The sequence below is a fragment of the Fukomys damarensis genome, unplaced genomic scaffold (assembly GCF_012274545.1).
Source record: "Fukomys damarensis isolate Sample0158 unplaced genomic scaffold, DMR_v1.0_HiC HiC_scaffold_29, whole genome shotgun sequence".
Lineage (NCBI taxonomy): Eukaryota > Metazoa > Chordata > Mammalia > Rodentia > Bathyergidae > Fukomys > Fukomys damarensis.
Genome location: NW_022900941.1, coordinates 34,484,704 through 34,507,099, shown reverse-complemented (window position 1 = coordinate 34,507,099; position 22,396 = coordinate 34,484,704). Strand labels below are relative to the sequence as shown.

At 34.8% G+C, this 22,396-nt stretch overlaps 1 non-coding gene across 1 annotated transcript; it reads right to left on the bottom strand.

Annotated features, from left to right (window-relative positions):
- Positions 1-20,435: 20,435 nt before the first annotated feature.
- LOC117283714 lies at positions 20,436-20,538 on the bottom strand. The gene has a single exon (XR_004514745.1). It is a non-coding gene; the product is annotated as a U6 spliceosomal RNA (small nuclear RNA).
- Positions 20,539-22,396: the final 1,858 nt, after the last annotated feature.

Here is a 22,396-nt window from a genome sequence, read left to right as displayed (position 1 = left end):
AGAAATTAGGGAAACAATTCTTTTCATAAGAGCATCCAAAAAACTGAGATATCTAGGAATAAATCTAATGAAGGAAGCAAAAGACCTCTACACTGAAAACTAAAGCACTCTGAAAAAAGAGATCAAAGAGGATATTAAAAAATGGAAGGATATCCCTTGCTCCTGGATAGAAAAAAAAATGGTGAAAATGGCTATACTACCAAAACTGCTATACAGATTCAATGCAATCCTGATTGAAGTCCCAACAGTACATTTCACAGACCTAGAGAAGAGAGTCCAAAAATCCATTTGAAACCAGAAGAGACCTAGAATAGCAAAAGCCATTCTAGGCAACAGAGACATGGCAGGGGATATCACAATCCCCAATTTGAAACTATACTACAAAGCTACTGTGATAAAAACAGCATGATACTGGCAAAGAAACAGACCTGAGGATCAGTGGAATAGATTAGAAGTTGCAGAAACAACTCCAGATGTACTCAGCTACCTCATTTTTGACAAAGGAGCAAACCATCCTCACAGGAGGAAAGATAGCCTCTTCAATAAATTGTGTTATAAAACTAGACTTTGACCTGTCAAAGATTAAAACTAGACCCCTATCTTTTACCATGCACTGAACTAAAATTCAAGTGGATGAAAGATCTAAATACTAAAACAAAAACACTAAACTTGATTGAAGATAAATTAGTAGAACTCTCAAAGACATTAGCTTAGGAAAAGATTTTATGAACAAATCCTCAACAGCAAGTGAACTAGCACAAAGAATAAACAACTGAGACCTCATCTTTTTAAAAACATGCTATACTGCAAGAGAAACCACCAACAGAGCTAAGAGACAACCTAAGATGTGGAAAAAAAATTACCAGCTGTTCCTCAGACAAATGTCTACTGTCTAGAATATATAAAGAACTAAAAAAAATCAGACCCCCCAAATATAAAGACCCAATTCAAAAATGATCATATAAAATGAACAGATGTTAAACAAAGAAGTAAAAGCAGCAAATAAATATATGAAAAAATGTCGAACATCACTGGTCAATTAGGAGATGCAAATGAAAACAACTCTGAGATTCCACCTCACCCAGAAAGAATGACTGTGACCAAGAAATCAATCAATTACAAATGCTGGTGGGGTTATGGGAAGAAAGGAACCCTTCTTCATTGTTGCTGGGAGTGCAGACTGGTGCAACCACTGTGGAAATCAATATGAAGATATCTCCAAAAACTAGGATCGGAAGTCCTATTTGATACAGCTATACCTCTGCTGGTTATCTTTCCAAAAGAATTAAAAGAATCATACCATAGTGATATATGCACACTCATGTTTATAGTAGCATAGTTTGTAATAGCTAAAATTTGGAAACAGGCCAGTTGCCCATCAACTACAGTCTGGATAAAGAAAATGTGGTTCATCTGTAAAATGGGGTAGTACTAAGCCATAAAAAATGAGAAATTAGAGACATTTGTAGCTAGATGGATGCATATACTCTTAAATGAGGCTATACTCTTAAATGAAATAAAAAAAGATGAAAATAAAGTGTTTGTAGATGGGGAGGGGAGGAGGGGGTGAAGGGAGGGCAGGGGTAAGGGGAAAAAATGAGAATCAAGACTTGTCTTGTGGAGGTACAAGATCCCAACAATGAATGTAACTGTACTGTATCCCTAAAATGTACCAATAAATTCAATTAAAGCTGAAAAAAAAAGAAATAAAAAAGAAATAAATAGGACATACATCTAAATACCCAATAGTTTCTCTGATGTGAAAAGCTAAAAGTGTAAATAAGGTTCAAATTATATAATTTATAATGTAAAATAGGAAGAAAAGGGATAAAGGAGTAGGGAAAGTTGGAAGAGTGGGGAAAGGGAAAAGAAAAAATATGTGAAAAGGAAAAAATGGAAACAAAGTATAAATAGAGAAGCGTGAAGGAGGTGAAGGGAGGAGAGCAGTATGGGGAAAAAATAAGAACCAAGATACATCACGTAAAGGTACAAGATGTCAATGATGAATGTAACTGTACTGTATACTTTAAAAGTACCAACAATGACAAAAATAATAACCTTAATATTGGTTTCTCACTTGTAATAACTGTAATGCAAGATATAACTGTTGAAAACCTAAGGTGGGTGGGGTAGGAAATACATGGGAACTCCATAATTTATGCTCAATTTTTGAACAAAACCTAAAAACTCCTCTAAAAATATTGTTTATTTAAATGAAGTTTCACCAGGAAATATCTGCAGTAAAAACTAATAACTGTTATAAGCTTTTACAGCAGAAGAATTAACACAATTTAGATAAACTTTGGTAGTTTATTAGTACCATGGACTTTGGAATATATTTTGAGAGCATTAAGCTTCAGGTTCATAATTTCAAAGAGGAACTAGGAAATATCACTTTGCCATGAACGTTGTTAGAAATGGAAAAATTGATATCTTAATACTTCTATCCTGGGAAGTGGAAGGTTAATGTGAGACTACAGAAATAATTAGTTAAACATAAAATACAGAAAACAATGACCAGACAGGAGGTACTTAACTCATGTTTGAGGTTGTAAAGGCTTTGTCCATCATTTCAAATGTAGTTATAGAACAGCCTTGTCTAAGCACCACTTATAATCTATGACCAAGGTATGTCCAACCTGCATCCTGCCCAGTTTTACCTCATAAAAAATACTATGACAAAATACTTACATTACCTATTTTATATATTTTATTTGTGGTGCAAGAATGTTTCTTTTACTCAAAATAAGTGGGCAAAATGAAGTCAGGCTACAGGTAGGATAAGGCTGGATCGTGCTAAATCTGTTTTTTATCTTTTCTAAATTGCTTCTGTAACAGTATGACAATTAAACCCCACCAAATCTTTCTTGCTATACAATGAAAATACCTGAGGTGCTGATTTGTACAGCTATCCTTTCATTTTCTAAGAAGTTTAAAAACACTGGCGAGATATTTCAAAGAATATGTATTTATTCTACTTTACAGTCAAATACCAGTTACAAATTCATACAGATGTTTTCACAGCATGGAACATAAAACTTGAGCCAATGAATTTAAACCGTAGAAGAAAAACTGTAATATCACTTATAGCAAGATACAGTACCTCTGTGTTTGAAAAACTGAAGGTATAAGGACATCGTAAGTCAGAATTTGTCATCGTTCCACTCTACAATCCTTACTATCATCTTTTATTATCAGGCGTGTGCTCTCATAGGTTCAAGGCTGCCGAAAACACCTTCAGGCATTATATCCCCCAGTACAATGCTGAAAGTCTATAGACAAGGAAGAGGGTGCACTTTTTTCTTACCTTTTTTAACACTAAAAATAAATTTGTCAGAAATTCTCAGCAAATATTTCCTCTTGCTATGGGCATTTTCCTCTAATGTAATATCTCTTAATCTAAAATATTTTTACACGTGTTATTGCATATGTTCTCACATGCCTTGGACTAAATCCAGGAAATAGTCTTTGAATTTAGACCAGGGCTCTGCAAACGTTTCCTGAAACTGCCAGATGGTAAATATTTTCAATTTTGTAGTTATCAGAGTTTGTATATTTAATTTTGAACATTTTTTATTTATTTTGTTTTCACCATTTCAAGCTTGAAGGCTATACAAAAACTGACAGCAGACTGAAATTAGCCTGCACTAATTACTTGCCAATTCCCAATTTAGCCAATTATTTTTTAAAAGCAATAATGATGCAAAACTATATAATATTTAATGTTTTGGCAAAGGTCCAGTTCAATTCAACAAATATTCACTGAATGTTTTTATATGCCAAGCATAAAAATACATGTATGAATAAGTAATGTATGTTTCCATTGAGACAAAAAGTTTTAAATTGATAAATGATTACAGAATCAAAGGGAGCAACCAAATACAGTATTTACAGTATAGAAAACTCCAAATGAAAACAACATGACATCTAGAGATCTTGCATTTTTTAAAACCCATATTTGGAAGGATATATTTGGTAATGATCTCTTCTTTTCAATTATTCTATTTTCTGGTTATCCTCCCATTAAGATTGTGTGAAAATTTTTGTGCTGTGATTTAATGTTTATGCTGAGGTCTTTTTCATGTGGGTTCTTTCCGCTCCTACCTTCTACATACTCCATGAATAAGTTTACATTTATTCACTGAGTGAATTGGAAAAATGTCTCTATCTGAAGTTGGCATCAAGTTTTTAATGAAAAAGCTAGGAAGTTGGTGATCATATTGGGCCATGTGAGGTGGTAGTGCTTATGGTATGGACTATGCATCTTGTGTTCTTTAAAGAACCAAGAGTATATATCCACTTTAGAGCATGTTTTAAAATTTATAAAATGTAAAGAGTAATAATAATTTTTAAATTTAAAAAATTATAAATAAAAAAGTCAAACTACATCTTAATCGATTTGGAGCAGCAAACAACTCCAAAATTCAGCAAGTGGGTCAACAATCCTTCAGTTCTCACTTGTGTTACAGCAAAGCTGCCAGTCAGTTATGGATGCAGCCATCCACTGTTTTCTTATTTTGGAAACTGGACTGAAGAATAAGTTCCAATTTGGACATTGTGTTCTTATTATGGAGAAGAGGAAAAAAGATGGAGATGAAGACAGTGATCCTATGTAGAGTTTGCACAGTTCTTATCAGATATAATCAAAGGGAAAAGAAAAAAATGTGAGAGAATGAAAAGATGAAAATAAAGTGTTTGTAGATGGGGAGGGGAGGAGGGGGTGAAGGGAGGGCAGGGGTAAGGGGAAAAAATGAGAATCAAGACTTGTCATGTAGAGGTACATGATCCCAACAATGAATGTAACTGTACTGTATCCCTAAAATGTACCAATAAACTCAATTAAAGCTGAAAAAAAAAAGAAATTGGATGCACATTAAGGATATATTCTTAAGTGAAATAAATAAGTCACACATGCGTAAATACCGAATAGTTTCTCTGATGTGAAAAACTGTAGTTGTAAATAAAATCCTAATGGTATAATTGACAATGTGTAATAGGAAGAAAAGGGCTAAAGGTGTAGGGGAAGTGGGAAGGGTAGGGGAAAGGAAATAAGGGAAAAGAAAAAAATATGAGAAAATGAAAATATGGAAATAAAGTTTTTGTAAATAGGGAAGGGAGGATGAGGCAAAGGGAGGGCAGAGGTATGGGTAAAAAATGAGACTAAGACCTGTCATGTAAAGGTACAAGATCCCAATGATGAATGTAACTGTACTGTATACCTAAAATGTACCAATAAACTCAATGAGAAAAAAAAAAAGAATATAATAGAAAAGGAACTTCAGAGAGCACGGAGCCAAAGACCATAGAGAACAGTGAACAAGGGGACAGAATACTGGCTCAGTAAAAGATCATTGCCTACTCTGGGTTAAGGAGTTTCCAAAGTATTTTCCAAGATTTTACACTGCTGTGACTGAATTTTCTGGGATTCAAATCCTTCCTTGTATTTCCATAATCTCGGGCACCTAGGAGTCCACTTACCTTAAAAGGTTACAGGGTTTTTCTTCTAGGCTCTTGTTGCTTTTCCCAACATGAATTTCTCCAAAAAGATGGTTTTAAATTTTCTTTTATTGATTGTTTGTTTGTTTTTGCAGTTCTGAGGATTGAACCCAGAGCCTCAGACATTCTAGGCAAGTAATGTACCATTGAGCTACAATTCCAGCTCTACTTATTTTTTACTTTAATACAGTCACCCTCAAATGCAGCCACTACACTCACTATTTCTTTGAAACATTGCTCTTTCTCCTGGCTTAATTTCAAGTACTTGGAACCTATCAAAATTTCTGGATTCATGTCATTTTTTCCCTAAACCACTTCGTACACCTGAATATATTTTAATCCATTCAACTTTTTTTTTTGTACCAGGGATCGAACTCAGGACCTTGTCCATTTAACTTTTAATCGAAACCATAACATAGTGATGTTTAATATTTACCCCAAGAGCATACAAAACATTTCCACATGTTGTGTTTTACCGATTGGAATTGTGAAATAATTCCGTACACCAATTGCACATACTCAGGAACTGCTAGAATCTCTATTTCCTTGCATCTCTACTTTCAAATACATAGTTCTTTTCTGACCTCAGATTTTTTTTTTTTGCTTTTTCGTCTTTTTTTTTCACTTTCTATAGTACATGTTTCAGTACATAATTATTACATTCACTGTGGGAAGATGTACATGCGCATAACGTTGCAATTCTTTTTCCTCCTTCCCTCCACCCCTCCCTTTTATTTTTTCAGCATCAGATTCACTTATTTGTCTTATAAGACCTTATAAAGTTAATTATCATATACAAGATTGAAAACCAAACCAATAGGCCAAAGTATATCTCCTATAAAACCTTCTCAAATATAATCAAGAGCAACCATCTCATGCCATAACAACTGTTTTGAAACCTTTCTGTCCAAAGCCACAACCCTTTATAGTGCATCAACTCCCTTCTAAACTATCACAAACACAAATGCTACAAAATATTTTGCCCCTTTATAGCTCTTTTTGTATCCAAGGCCAATTCCTCTTCCTTCTGTTGCCAAAAAAATTCATTGTCATACATACCAGGCTTTTTTTTTTTTTTTTTGGCAATACACCATGAGGTTTAGCAGCTATTTCCTGAAGTGGATATTTTTGCAACTGTAACAAATAACTGCTGTAGCACAGTAGATTGCCTCCGAAGCTTCTCTCATGCTACTGTGGTCTGGCTGAGGCTGTGACATTCTTGGACTCTGCTTGGTTCTGCTATAGGTCTTCTAATTCCTGGATTCTTCATGAAACTATGGACCCTGCCTGGGGCAGGGATTTTTCTATGGAGGGAGTGAGAGCAAGAGGATGAGATAAACCACATTTCATGTGCTTAGATGTGACACGTAGAACATTTGTTCACTTCCACTAGAAAGAGGTACTTCAAGTCATAAGACAATAGGGTTGCAAGGTAAAGTCTGCTTACAGTGAATGAAGTGACTACATACCCATTATCGTTGAAGACAACTGTTTTGCTGCAGTAGCCTCCCTTCTAAGATTAAATTTAATTAATGCATTACTCTGAGGATCACAAGAGCCTCCCAACAGAATATAAGGAGTAACAATAAAACACCATCATTTTCCCTTTAACTTTGTAACTTTGAGGGACAGCATGTCCAAGTGATTGGTGTAGACTCCAGGATAAGTTAGGTATCTAGCTCCTACTATGCAAATGACCTCACATATTTTCCTGAGAGCAGAAACATGCTATTAATGCTTAGGACAGAAAATTTGGGACCCATGGAGGGAAAGCATTTTCCTAAAATACTGCATGAGAAGGGTGGAAGATTTTGTGCTGAAGCCAGTATGTTTATTTGTTTAAAAGTATCATATCTTAAGAAAGTGTCATACTTTAAGAATATTTTTTAGTTTCTTACTTGTAAAATAAGTATCTGATTACTTGATCTTTATATAAGAATAATATTATTGAAGGTATAAGGTATAAGTAAAATCTCAACATTTTTAGACTTGCAAAGTGTATAATTTTCTTTGATTTTTAAACATTTTATCTTCCTCTTTCTCAATTCAAGTGTTGAATTCTCCAAGTTAAGTAGATTGAAGTATTATATTATTTTTCTCATAGGTAATATTGGGCCATAAGATCCACAATAATTCTATTTATTCACATTCTCTCTATAAAATTTTGTCACTTTAATTTTATTGTAAAGCCTAAAAATATCAGCTATCATTTGGAAGTAACCTGCTAAGTTTCAGCTGTGTTAGAAAAAAGACAGTTTCTTCTTTTGTGGCAGAGTGACTATTCTTCATTTGTCCTTGCAAAGCACATTTATAGAGAAAGCATTTATAGAGATTTCAAAAGAAGATTTGATGCCCAGATTTATTGCCACAGTAAAGCAAATGCCATCAAAACTACAATTTTATACTTCAAGAAGCTAATAGGCCTTTAATAAAACACATTCCCCATTGAGATAAGTAGAGCTAAGTGTTCTCGTTCTATATGTGAAAGAAAGCTGGGTTGGGGAAGAGTGTAAAGTAATTTTCCCAATGTCAAACAAGTCAGAAGTAGATCTTGCAATAGGCCCCTGATAGATTATAGTGAAAAAGAGAATTGTAGAAATTACAAATTGTTCATTCATTGTAGCATTTGTACTGCAGAAATAAATAAAGTCTGTCATAGGAGTCTAGATCAGTGGGAAGCACAGCTAAAAATAGCTGAGCATCTGAATTAATAAAAAACAGTTATAACACCCACAGCATTTCGATGAACATATAAAACATAAAAACTAGAAAATTTATATTATGACAGATAATAGTTCTTCACTAAGCACTTCTATCTACAATACGGTAGCCATAGTCACTTATTTATTCACAAAGAAGTCATTCTGCATTCAGAGTATATATGAGTTTCTTTGTTTTTACATATAAGCTTAATAATCAGTATTATTATTTATATGTAATCCAAAGTAACTTTAGTATTTGAAATAAAGATAAACGAAGAAAATAGTTTTCCAATGAGCTCATTGTGGAAGCTATTGAAAAATGAGAATCTTGCTTATTATGTATTAAAGGGATAATATTTAATAATAAGAACTTTGTTATTTTATATACAATTCTAGACACTTATGGTAAATCATAAATATGATCACCAGCAGGGTAATAAATGACAATGTGCTTGGAAGTGCTTGGATTTTCCCAAGACATGTGGACTTCTTTTTTAGGAAAATTTATGAAATGTCCATTTCCATATCAATTTCCATATCAATTGTGTCTGTTCCACCAATAATCACAGTGCCTTGGCCCTCTGGCCAAACCATAAATTAAGTACACAAAATGTCTCTGCCTCCCCTCAACCTTGAAAGGGTATGCTAACTCAGTCTCTAAAGAAATGCCATAAAATGTGCTTTTGTGACTATTTTAATGCTTTATGATTCAAGCAACTACTTTAGCAGATCTCAGGAATATTCTAAAATATGACCTTATTCAGGCCTCCTAGCTACAAATGAATATGACTCACTTCCTGAAAAAAAAATCATTAAAAATCTATGTAAATAAAACCTTTTGATCACTGAAATTTAACCTACATATTTTACATCTAATATTGTGTGTCTGCATACATGTGAGAGAACTGTGAAGTAGTAAGCTTTATTAATAATTTTAAAAGCGTACATATACATGAAATGATGTTCTTTGAGTTTGTCACTTAGAATATTTTAGATGATTTCTAATGATTTATTATTTTTACAAAAATATCAGAGCTATCAGTGTAATACTCATCAATATTAGACCTCCTTTATAATCATTTTTTTTTTTTTTTTGGTACTGGAGATCAAACTCAGGAACTTTTGCTTATAAGCCAGGCACAATGCCACTGAGCTAAATCCCTGGCCCTAATCATAACTTATTTTTAATAAAATATAATATACCCAATATGATCATCCACCCTTTTACCAGACTAACTTCTAATTAATATTAAGCTGTTTTGAAAAATTAAGGTCACCCTGCAAGTTTTACTCTGTGTTATCATCCACAGTAATTAAACTCCAAGAATTGTTAAGTATCCCAAATAGAAAGTAAAAAAAAACCTTTTGAGAAAATAATATTTCCTGTATAAAAGCATAGCAAAGGGGCCGGGGATTTAGCTCAGCGGTTCGGTGGCCTGCCTTGCAAACACAAGGACCCAAAGAGTAGTAAAGTCAAAATAAACTTCCAAATAATCTTTGGCACACTTCAGGCCCTTGAGCTCTGATGCAGGGAGTCCACTCATATTTCTAGAGGCTGCTGAACTACTTTCCTCAGTGCTCTGGAGACCCCCATAGTTGTTGCCTCTACAATTCTCTTTACAAAATAGTGACAACTGTAATAGTAATACTACTACAACGCATACTTATCATGTGTCAAAAACTTTCTAAATGGAATAATTCTTTTAACTGTCACAACAGTCCATTTAATTCTCACAATAATCACATAAGTATCATATATAGCACATTCTATTTTATGCATTCTGTCTTTAAAGATGAGAAGCGGCTCTAACACTATTGACTTGGCCTTGGTCATGCAGAGTGGCCTTAAACTGAAGGACCTTGGAGCTTACTGTCAAAGAACTCATCTCTCATCCCCACCTAGAAGCTACATGGAGTGTAATTCCAGGAATTCCTTTCAGTGATAGCCATTTTTCAGTTAGGGAAATGCTCAGCTAAACACTTTTCTTATATTAGGATTCCTTATTTTTTTTAACATTGGTAATTTACAATTTTAAGAAGTTAGCATCTGTCTCTAGAAAATATTTAGGGCTTTTTATTCAAAGTGAAACACTATGCCTTCTTATTTTATATGAAACCGATACTTATCAAAGTGCCACTCGTTTCAAAGTGCTACATTCAACACAAAGAATAATCCATATTTTATATTTAAAAAGTAATTTATTTATAGAATTTAAAATAGACAGCAAAGGGGTAATTACATTGAATTAATGTACGAATTTCTGAAAAATTTGGGTGACCTTTTGGTACACTCTGCCATATCTGCTCTTTGCTCAAACATCTCTTTTCTCTTTTGTCTTCACATTGCTCTAGAAAAATCTGAAATGTGCATTGATTCTGTTTTCTGCCCTTCCCTGCCAACTTTTGACTTAATTTCTGCCACTAGAGACTCCCCTTGGAATCAGTCAGGGTGCTTCCAGCTAAAAGTAAGTACATTCACATTCCACGAAAAATTAGCTGGGTAAGAAGGGCAAAGTGAGTTAAGGATAGCTGGCAGTTTTCTTGCCATTCTCTGCGTTACTTTCATGACAATAAGATGGCTGCGATAATTCCAAATTTCACATTTCTATCCCCAAAACATCAAAAAGCAGGAAGATCTCTTACCCATGTCCCACTTAAAGAACAAACTTTTTTCAACAAACATTCATTACTATTCTAATGTTTCCATTGATTAGAATTTTGTCACAGACCTATGCATGAACCAATCACAGAGATGAGGAATAAAATAACCACTATTAGCAGATCTAGGCAGAAGAGAGGAGCAGTAATTTTATTGAACAAATTGTTGGTTTGGTTAGGACGAGTTGGAAGCCTTTTTTTAATATTAAAACAATTGTAGCTATTACCTGCCCTCCCTAGCTTTCTCTCATTCTTGCAATATCCTCACGCCTACTATTTTCATTCCATACTACAAAAACTCTGAAAATAAACAAAATCTTTTGTAAAAAGACAAGTAAACATGAGATTGCAAAGAATTATACATTAATTTTATGCCAAACATGTACACATACATGGAACATGTCGATGTACAAATATTATCATAGTGCCTGTTTTCTTTTAATATATTGTTCAGCTCAAATGATCAGTTTTACTGATTGAATGACACTTAATTTTGTGGTATCAAAATTAATAACCACTTGTACATCTTCCTGTACCCTTTGTCTATTTTTCTTAAAGTCTGTTTTCTTACTGACACGAGACTTCTAATGTAGTAAAGACATTGATTTTCATTTCGCATGTACTACAACTATTTTTTTTTCAACTTGTCAGCTCTAATTTTGTTGGTTGCATTTTTTTCTCATGGAAAGAATTGAAATATTCACGCAGTAAAATTAATCGCCAGTGTTTCCTTTTTGAGATCATATTCCATTTCAATCCTATCACAACCCCCACCCAATTTCAGGAATAGGTATGGTTTTGGTTTGTTTTGGTTTTTGTTTTTGTTTTTGTTTTTGTTTTCTGCCTTCTTTAAAGCATTGTCCTCCAGTCAGTTTCCCTAGGTTCAAATGTGTTACTTGGGAGATTCAATTTAATGTTTGTGATGATACATATAAGTCACTTAGAGACTAAATATGTGTTTTTTCTTCTAGCAGCAAAATTTCAGTCCACTTGGATTTTAATATGATGCACACCACAATAAGAGGACTTAATATTTTCAAATGATTATCCAGCTGTCCCAAAGCCATTTAAATCAAATATTTTCTTCTGCTGGTTTGAAATATAACCTTTATGACAACTACACTCCATACTTGATTTGTGTGTTCTTGGGATTTCTGTTTTATCATATGTTCTTGTATTTCCTGCAGTTTTACTTTCCGAAACACTTCAATGTGAGCTTTAATATTTTTTAAACTTCATTGCTCTCTTCTTCTCATTGAAAAATTTACCTTGGCATCAATATTTCCTAATATTAATAATATAATTAATATTTTCTTATCGTTGGAATTTCCCCAGTATGTCTTTGTTCTCACTTTGATTTTTCACTTTTCACATGCCTGTAATGTTTTTTTTAAAGATACATTTATGACATATGCCTATGGCTGGCTTTTGCTTTTTTTTTAACCTCATCTATTTAATACATATTTCAATATATCCCACTTACAAATAATGAAAATTTTTTGTGGCTTTTTCTTTCTGGCATGTTTTATATTTCTAATCCTTTATTTTATTTTCTTTAATAAATGAAGCTTTTTGTTGTTTGTGTGTTTCTATATGTATATTTAGTATACTTTGGATAGTTCCCTATCTAGTTTCAGTTCTACTGGCTACATTGCTAACTTTATACTAAACATCTTAGAAGACTATTCCTTTATTCACAAAGTAGGTAATAACTGTTAACATATCTCATTTGATAGGATCTGAGTGCATTTTCTCAAACTTTCACCCCACTCCTAGCAATCAGCAAAAGCCAGCACTGCAAAAGGGTGGCTTCACTCACTCCCAAGCTTTAGTACAGAGCAGCTGTAGAAGTGTAAGCAGTATCTTACGAATAGGAGATAATCACCACTTGACACTAAACACTATTTTTCCGAAGAGGAAGAGTGATGCAAGACATAGAAATGAATATAGCATAAAGAGTATTTCATTGTACCTGTAACTGTTTGAAATTCTCAGAATAGTTAGGGAGGGGAATTTCTGCAGAAAGTCTTGTTAAAATAATGATGTAAAGTTTAAAATTCATTGGGTACAACTATGTACCAAAATGAAGCCAGAGCATGATTCTACTCCCCTCATCAGCACCTCTACTTGGTGGCCAGCCCACCATTCCAGGATTGTGGTTTTGAGGGCTCTGCCAGGGGTTCCTATCACTTCAATCCTAGGTGAGTACTTCTTGTTCCTGAACAAATCATTAGTGGCCAGACTTTCACTTCATCAGATCTCTTCTATACTTATATTGTACTGAAATTCTTTTAGGATTCTGTTAAATAAATCACACTAGTCCTTCTTCATCACAAATGACATACTCTTCATTTTCTAAAAATTTTTGGAGCATTTTCAAAGAGGATGGAATTAAATGTATCTATTAAATTTATCAACTAGATCCCACTTTTTTTTTCAGAAAGATTTCAGTGATAATGGCAAAAACCCTGAGATCATGGCTCTAACTCAAAATGTTACTTGGTGGTTAGACTGCCTTTGTGCAAATGAGTTAAGGGGCCTCCTGTGGATGTCTATTATGAAGCATCCCTCATATTCCAGCCCACTCAACCCTTGCCAGACGCTAAAAACAGCCTGTGATCAAAACACTTTGGGAACACAGGGTATCTGCGTAAAGAAGAGGAGTGCTCTTTCCCAAGGACAGAGGCAGTTTGGGAGTTTAGGCTGGGTTCAGCATCTACTCACCCCTGATGTTAGGCTTCTCTGTGCAGTGCACAAATAACCAAGACCACCAAGATCTTTCTAGCTCACTCTCCAGTGTGGGAACAGGGTTCTCTGTTGTATAAAACCCAAAGCTCTGTTTTATATCTAGACAGCCTCGTGTGAGGTTTCTGCTTAGACATTTACTGTTTACTGTTTTCTACTTAGACATTTACTGTTCAACTCTGCTGGGTACATGCTTAGGACTACATGAATACCAAGGGCAGAAGACTGAAAACTATTGCATTTAAGAGTAAGATGGTTTGCCCTGTGGTTCTGATGCTTTGTATTTATGTTGAATGAAGTGACTTACTTTTACAGAAGAATACTCAAGATTTTTCTCCAAGTGCAGACTGGCTTAAAAGAAAACATAAATGTTGCTTTCACAAGGAAAGAGTTTGTAGACCAGAGGAGACATTTTTTTAGCTGAGAAGAGCCACAATAGGACAAATTCTTATATTAGAACAAATGCAACTCAAAGTGACCTTGAAAGGAACAGAGATAGAGAAAATGGGTATAGAGGGAGTAGGGCAGTCAACAGTAGTAGTAAAGTTTTATTTCAAATAATTAAAATAGTTATTGTCAAGTATTTTCAGAAGTCACTGTAGAATACACTTTCATGAAAAACATCCTTTCTCAGGAAAAAAGCAGAGCTTCATTTAGGAGAATATAATTCAAAATACAAAATTGGAAGTAAAAAAAATACATCCTAGATTTTTTTTTTTATTATTCTTTGTGCCTCTTGGGCACTAAATTGCAAGTCATCTTCACATCTCCTTCATCTTAGATAAAAGCTGCAGTTACAGAATAGACTACTATTAAAGTAATGCATACTCAGGTAATATTTTGGTATATGGTTGTGAATATATTTTTGAAAAGAAAATCAACAAAATACTTTCTTTTCATGGTCTACCCGCTTTGAAATTTCCACAATATCTTATTTCTTCCACAATACATTCTGTCACCATGGGTGGGATATAGGAAAGGAAGGCTATGGATTTTTAAAGAATAATGCTTGTCTTTATGACTTTTATTAAGCCCTCAGAGAAGTGAAACACCTTTAAAGATGTCATAGCATTGAATACAAGCTCTAATATAGTTTGCTGGGAGGCATTTAAAATGTGATTCATTCACTGTTAATCCCTTAACCTTTTCTGCAGTTGTCACTGACAGGGGACAATCTGGGAAGCTCATGGAGTCTGACACCTCTGAGGTAGACATTACAGATTAAAGTTCCTAGTGCTTGTTCAGAATGTCCTTGATCCACTCAGGGGTTAGAGCAGAAAGTTGGTGGTGGGCTACCAAAGAAAAACATTGTAAAGAAAACTTATATGATTCAAACAAAAGAAAACTTTGGGATTTTAGGTAAATATATGTGACTTTTCCTTTTACAGCTATACTTTGAAGTATATCTGGCCATTTCATCTAGAAGAATAGTCAGAGCTCAGATTTTAAAAAAAAGGTGAAAATTTTCAGTTTAACCTGAAGATTACATAATGACACTGAATTCTTATTTTCTTTAACTGCTAAGCCCCTAAGAGTGAGACAAAGGCCATTTTTTCTTCCTACTAAAAATGTCTTACAGTTGAGTTTTTAAAAAACTAACAAAAAGATATTTCAAAGATAACATATATATATTCAACTAAGTCCCTGTCATTTATTATGTACTAAAAAAATAACTTTATTAAAATTAGATAAAAGTGGCTATCAATTATTTGAATTGAAATAAAGAATTTTGACAAATTTGTATGTTTTCCTTGGGTTATGATTATAGAAAAGTCTACTTAGATACATTCTACATTTATTCCTACATGAGATCCTTCTGGGTTTTTTTCTTGATATTGAGTTAAACTGCACAATAATTCACTCATTGTGAATTTTCTCTGAAAACGTATTTCAAAACCAAGGTTAAACACACCACTATGACAGTGACAATCTGTTGTACTCTCTGTTCTGGCCTTTCATTCATCATTGTTTCCCGAGTCCCTAGAATGGTCGATAAATGGAGCCATCCTTAAATTTCCTCTAAAGGTTTTGCCTAGTCCGTGGTTTCACCTCACCAAGTAATAACTAAGCACCTAAATGTAATATATTAATTTGTTGCTAATTTGTCAGTATAACAAGAAATCGTGTTTTGTGGTCTTTGGGGACCTAGTTAGGGAAATTAAACTTGTAAATAAGTTTAAGAATTGTTTATCAGACCTCAGTGCCTATAATCTGAGCACTGAGGGAGGCTGAAACAGGAAGATCACAAATTCTAGTCACACCTGTATAACTTATTAAGACCCTGTCTCAAAAAAACAAAACAAAACAAAACAAAACAAAGTGCCTAAATATAGTTCAGTGTAGCTCAGTGGCAGAGCGTCACTGAGTTGGATCCACATCATTATAAACAAACCAGAATTCCTCACTGAGGAATAACAGTGAGTGCCATAAGAACATACTGAGGGAAAATTCAAATAGACTAGGAATTAAAGGAACATTTCTATAGACAAAGCAGAATATACGTATGTGTTGATAGATAATAGAAAAAAATTTGAAAGACTGTGAATGGAAGCGGTTGATCAGGAGTATGGAGACAGTGAATCAAACAGAGGAAAGAACAGATGGGAGAAAAGCATGGAGAAAGATATGACCAAAAAAAATGTAGGGAACTGAGAGTATCTCATCGAGGCTGGAGAACAGAATGTGCCAAAGTGAGGAGAAACTAGCAGCAAGCAGGGGACAGATATTCAACTTTGAAAAAAGACAGAAGCTTTAAGTCTGGGGATGTGGTTTGTCACACTATCTTAAAGGTCATTAGTCCAGATTCTAAATGAGATACCCACTGGGGCATAAGATTTGGCTTCAGAATTCAAGGTTGTGTCTACTGGTCTCCAAAATATCATCACTGATTATAGCTGATGGGCTAATGCAGTAGAGTGTTCTTAAAGTCTATATTTCTAATAGCTACAAATAGGCTATGGAAATTATTTTTTCCAGTGCTGCAGGTTGAATTCAGCATCTTGAGCATGACAGGCAAGCACCTTAGTCTTGAACCATATGTTCAGCTCCAAGAAACAACATTATTAAGAGACCCCAAGAATTTCCACTATATGCAGATAAGTACACACACACACACACGCACACACACACACACACACACACAGAAACACACACACAATAAACATACAGTTTGACCTTCCCCAATCCAAAAATATGAAAGGCTCCAAAATTCAATTATTTGTGAATGCCAACATGATGCCAGAAATGAAAATTTCCATACCTAACTTCATGGAATGTGTCACAGCCAAAATTAAGGTACACCGAAAATATTTTGTAAAGTTACCTTCAGGCGATATGCATGAGGTATACAGGTAACACCAGTGAATTGCGTGTTTAAAAATATATCCCAAAGATATTTTGTAATATATTCCAAAATATATGTCAAATATTCCTAAATCTAAATCCATTCCCAGGCATTTCAAATCACAGCATCCTCATCCGTGTTATTTTTTCATCCTGCCCTGCATTGAGTCTAATGGGTGCACTCTACTTCAACACTGACCCTCTGTTTTTACTGCCCTCTACAGGTGGATATGAGAACGTAAACATGAGGAACTGAATATAACTTGATTCCGAGCCTAGCACTTATTCATCTCAAGGACGAAAATTCACAATGCTCATGACATACAAAATCACTGCACAAAATCTCACTATGTATATTTGGCTCCCTATTCTCTGAACGTCTTTTTTCAAAGTGGTTTAATTCAGTACATTTTCTAAATTCTTAAAACAGGAATGGTATTTTCTTACTTTATCCTCAAAACTGAAAAACCTCTCTTGGAGACAGTTTTGTCTAATTATGTATAAAGAAGTCAGTTTATTTTTCTATACCATAGAAGTAAGGCCAGGAACCAATAACCAATTTTTTTAACCTCTGGGTAAAAGTAAAGTCTGACAAATGTTCAGCCACACTGCTAAAATGAAGACAAGCAATGACAAGTGTCTCCAGAGGAATTGATTTTAGACTGTCTAAATCTGTACCCAAAATGGAAAAGTATCTACTAGCAAACCTTCATCGAGCATGTCACTGTCTCTCAAAAAACAGCCTTATATTAAGAAGTTTTTTTATTTCATTTTATTTTTTCTGACTGTTAATAGCTCACTATAGTATTTGTAATATATATATAATATAGGACAGCTTTAGAAGCAGGTAGTATGATGGCCTAGGATAATTGAAAAGCCTGTTTCTACAAAACCTGTGAGCTTCCTTAGCATGAGAGCTTAATTTTGTTCAGGAGTCAATCAAGAACTATCAGCTCTGTGTAAAGCATTTATTATTTGCTACCCTATAGTGAAAAGAATGGGATTTAGACATAGTAGAATAGAAGGCTGCCAAAAGGGTATTTGTAACTTAAAGAAGGGAGGATAATGGACTAAGCATTTCTTTTCCTGCTCTTTAAAGTGTTCAGGATAAACAGGGAGAGTCTGAATGTTATAGAACTAGAAATTACACTAGACAGAGAGAAAAGTGATCTGGCTTCTGTTCTAATCGCATGATCCTGAGGAAGTTGTTAAGCTTCCTGGAGCCTTATAGTCTTCATCTGTAAATTGAAAACTTGAACTAGATGATCTATAAACTCTAGTCCATGAGCTTTAGGGAAATAAGGACGTTTTAAAATAAATATTTTTATTAGCCTTAGTAGCTAGCAGAGGGCCTGGAAGACAGAATTCATCCAATAAATACCCCTTGTGTGAATGGAAAAACTATTTGTAAATTACTATTAATAGAATAACATATTCAAATATAGGCTCAGAAATTAGAATAATTCATAAAACATACTGATAATATACATGGAGTGATTGAAGTATTAAACAACAAAAATGAAGGATCTGTATAAAATTCAACATGCTTAATGGAAATAGCATTTTGACATAGAACACAACTAATAATTATGACCAGTGTTTTCCAGCATGTTTGTCTGGAAAGAAATTAAATAGGCACTTTACTAACAAGGTGAGTTTCAGCTGAGACTTTAATGAAAAAAAATAGTTAAAAGTCAAGTAATAGGGATGATACCAAATTATGGATTATAGTAAAATCTAATTGCCTTTTTCCTAATAATTCACAAGTATGTATAAGAGAGAGACAGATGGAAAAACTCAGATTACGTTTACATAAAATTTTCACGTGCCTATGAAAGCCATGTAATTTATTTTCCATGAATTTTCAGATTACACCTTTGCCCATTTCAAATAGCAAGAATGTGGTATGTGGTAAATCATTTGTGATACTTGAAATGAGCCAAATGGCTATGGAAAGAGGATGATGGCCCCAGAAGCAGTTGGCATATAACTTGGCAAAAGGAGATCATGACAAAAGGAAAGGGGAAAAAAAATCTTAGGAAATTTCATAGTTCCTGTAAGTGTTCTCAGTTAATATGTTGACTCTGACCATCCTTACACTATAAATAACTTGGCTGATGGTGACACAATCATTGTACAAAAAAAAGAAAATATTGAAAACAAACATAAAAGTATTTGTAAGGAATGATAAAACATAATATATACACAGGAGACCTAAGGAATTTCTTTGACATTTTTCATATGTACGGTTTTAATGATAAGTCTAGACATTGATACTTCAAACCACATGGAAACTTAAACTTGAGGCTCCTTTACTTGATGTTTTGGACAGTTTTCCCATTCCTGGGACAAAATACTCAGGATCTATAACTTTAAAAAGGAGAAATTTATTAGGGCTCACAGTTTCTGTGGATTCACTCAATGGTTGACTGCCTCCAAGGCAGAACTGGCATGGCCAAACAGCATGGCAGAGGAAAGCTGCTCACCACATGGTAATCAAAAAGCAGAGAGAGAAAGGAGGATCCAGAGCAAGAATATGCCCATCTGAGTCACATCTGGTAACTTCCTGATATGAGAATTATCTAAACCATAGGATTCTAGCTTTGGTTCCCCAAAGTCTCATATCCATCACATTATGCAAAATTTGTTTAGTGTATCTCTGTGACTTGTGAAAGTCTTAACAGTCCAAGCATTGCTAAAAAGCCAAAATTCAAATCCTGAGACCCAAGTCAAACTCTAAGTGTGAGGCCTTGTAAAAATCAAAAAGAAAGGTAAATATTTCCAATATACAATGATAATGTAAATGTCCCCACATTTCAAAAGGGAAGAATAGGAGAATAAAAAGAAGTTGGATTATAGCAAGACAATAACTCAGCAGGGAAAACATGAAATCATTTTTATGTGATTAATAAAAATTAATTTTATTGGTACATTTTAGGTAAACCATATAAGGACATTCATCATTGGAGATTTGTACTTTTGCATGATATATCTTGATTTTTTTACTAAATGATGATTTTATTTACATGTCCTACTCATAAATAATTGCATCCTCTTTTTGACTACACAATGATCTAATGAATAAAAATATGGTTTAAACATTTTTTTAACAGAAGTTCCTTTTTAAAACTCGAGACAGAATAACCACACTGCTGGGGAGGGAGCAGTAAAGTGCCCTGGAGTCCTCCACACCACAGACCTGTCACTCACCGCCTTCCCTGGTGGTGTATAGGGAGGGCCTCATGGGGCCAGGGCTCAGGACTGGATGTCCCTGAAGGTCCCTGCGGTGCCTCCATCAGGGCCGGGTGGCCTTGGCACCCTGTGCGTGTCCTCCCAGTTTTCCTGGCTGGCTAGGGCCGCCTCCTGGCTGGCCTCAGTGGACAGCTCCAGCACTTGCTGGAGGCTCCTCCGGAGCTCACAGTCCTTCTGCACAGTGGAATCGCTCTGCTCACCCAGTAGGGCCAGCGCCTGCCTGCCCTCCTCAGTGCCGCCAAAGCCCAGCTTCATGAATTTGTGTGTCATCCCTCTGCAGGGCCTCATGCTAATCTTCTCTGTATCACTCCAATTTTAGTATCGGTGCTGCCAAAGTGAGCACATATCTTGATCCTAATTTTTTGCCCATTCTCTACCCTCCCTTTAGTCCCTCCACCCATCCCTATTTACTAAAACTTTGTTTCCATTTTTTTTTCTCATATTTTATTCAATTCCCTTCTCTCCTTCCTCTAAAGTTGCCCCTTCCCCTTTGCAACTGTTCTTCCTATTTCAGATTATCTATTATACATTCTGATCCTTATTTATACTTTCAGTTTCTCACACTAGAGAAACTATTCAGTAATTAACACCTCTGTGTCCTATTTATTTTACTTAAGAATAGAACCTCAATGTGCAACTATTTAGCTATAAAAGTCTCTAGTTTCTCATTCTTTATGGCTGAGTCGTACTCCATTTTAATAAAAAGCCACATTTTCTTTATCCAGTCTCCAGTTGATGGGCAATTAGGCTGTTTCCAAGCTTCAGCTATTACAGGCTCTGCTGCTATGAACATGGGTGCACCTATATCACTGTGGTATGATTCTTTTAATTCTTTTGGGAAGATACCCAGCAAGGGAATAGCTGGGTCCAATGAAGCTTCTAGTCCTAGTTCTCTGAGGTATCTCCATACTGATTTCCACAGTGGTTGCACCAGTCTGCCCTCCCACCAGCAGTGGAGCAGCGTTCCTCATTCCCTGAAGCCCCATCAACATGTTATCGGTTGATTTCATGACAGCAGCCATTCTTTCTGAAGCGAGGTGGCCTCTTAGCTTTGCTTTCATTTGCATCCCTCCATTGACCAGTGATGTTGAACATTCTTTCTTAGGCTTATTTCCTATTTCTACTTCTTTGCCTGAGAAATATCTGCTTATTTCAGATGTTCATTTTTGGATAGTATCTTTACATTTGGAAAGTCTGATTTTTTTTTTTTTTAGTTCTTTATATATTCTAGAAAGTAGACCTTTTTCTGAGGAACACATGGTAAAATTTTTTCCCACATTGTAGGTTGTCTCTTCACACTGTTGGTGGCTTTTCTTGCTGTGCAGAAACTTTTTAATAAGAAGAGATCCCACTTGTTGATTGAGCTAGTTCATGAGCAACTGAAGTTTGTTCATGAAATCTTTTCTTACACTAATGTCTTCAAGAGTTCTACCTAACCGCTCTTCCAGCAACCAGTTTAGTGTTTCTGTTTTAATGTTTAGATCTTTAATCCATTTTACTTTTATTTTAGTGCACGGTCAGAGTTATAGGTCTAGTTTTAATCTTTCGAAGGTTGAAACTCAGTTTTTCCAGCACCATTTATTAAAGCAGCTATCTTTCCTCCAGTGATGATGTTTGGCTCCTTTGTGGGAGAAGAGGTGGCTGAGTGTGTCTGGAGTTGTTTCTGCATATTCTAATCTGTTTCACTAGTCCTCAGGTGTGTTTCTTTGCCAGTATGGTGCTGTTTTTATCACAGTAGCTTTGAAGTATACTTTCAGGTTGGGATTGGTACACCTTGTCTTTATTGCCTAGAATTGCATTTGGTGCTCCAGGTCTTTTCTTTTTCCAAATGAATTTTTGGATTGTTTTATAAAGGCCTGTGAAGTATGTTGCTGGAATTTCAATTGGTATTGCATTCAATCTATATAGCACTTTTGGAAGTATGGCCAATTTCACTACATTGATTCTTCCTACCCAGGAGCAAGTGATGTCTTTCTATTTTCTGATATCCTCTTCTATCTCCTTTTTCAGAGTACTATAGTTTTCAGAGTAGAGGTCTTTGGTTTCTTTCCTTAGGTTGATTGCTAGATATTTCATTTTTTGGATGCTATTATAAAGGGAATTGTTTCTCCAGTTCCTTTTTCAGTGACTCTCTTGTTCCTGTACAGGAAAGCTATTGATTTTTGTTTTTTGACTTGCATATATATATATATATATATATA